Source organism: Oncorhynchus gorbuscha, linkage group LG06, assembly GCF_021184085.1.
Source record: "Oncorhynchus gorbuscha isolate QuinsamMale2020 ecotype Even-year linkage group LG06, OgorEven_v1.0, whole genome shotgun sequence".
Classification (NCBI taxonomy): domain Eukaryota; kingdom Metazoa; phylum Chordata; class Actinopteri; order Salmoniformes; family Salmonidae; genus Oncorhynchus; species Oncorhynchus gorbuscha.
The window spans coordinates 16,329,249-16,330,245 of NC_060178.1; positions in this window are offsets into that span (position 1 = coordinate 16,329,249).

Below are 997 nucleotides of genomic sequence, written 5' to 3' on the forward strand. Positions count from 1 at the left end.
CTTTGTGATTGTAATGAGAGATGACACACTCAGGTCTACTTAAAAGCTTGGGAGTGAGACACCCACTTCCTTCTCTGTCCACCCACCTCCACAATTTCCCCTCCATAATCACATTTTACAGCAGTCCTATCCAAAGATTGTTCTTCTCTGCTTTCTCTCCATTCTCCTAGTTGAGATAGACTTAAAATATATATATGCTATTTAGCAGACGCTTTTATCCAAAGCGACTTACAGTCATGTGTGCATACATTCTACGTATGGGTGGTCCCGGGGATCGAACCTACTACCCTGGCGTTACAAGCGCCATGCTCTACCAACTGAGCTACAGAATAAAATACGCATCAGCTGTCTTGGAGGAGAGTGAAGAAGAATGTCATAGTGTAAGCGAGACCTTTTCATGAAGAGTTGTGTGAAAAACAAAGTTTATGGAAGGACTGACATTAAACCTTTCAACTCACAGCTGTTATGTGTTCATAGATATACAGGTCACTCTTCTGGTCACTCTTTTGAATGCCCTCAATTGGAGTTGACTTTTATGTTAGCACATCAACACTAGTTTACCCTACCCTGATTTTGAAATGGAACTAATGTTTTTGGCCCCTGTCTTCACCTGCTGTTGTTGCTAGGCTAACCTCTGTCATCCACCTGTGGCTAATGGACCAATCATCCTGAGGGGGAAGAAGTGTGTGGATTTAAATTACTCTCTCAATACCTGTCACACTGCAAGCAGATGGTGTCTGAAATTGCTCCATCATATTTAATCCTCCCTCCCAAAGCTTTCTCCTTGGGTTGGAACCATGACTCTATTTTTTTGTTATTTTCGTGTCTTGGGTACATGATTTGAGCTGCTAGGCAACACAGAGGAAACTTTCTTTGTTCTTTTGCCCTTTCAGTTGACCGCTTCTCAGTTTGTCAAAGCCTCAATATCCGTACAGGCGTGAGGGATATTTTTTAAAGAGGTTTCCTTTTGTTGTGACGATCTTTATCAGACTAAGTC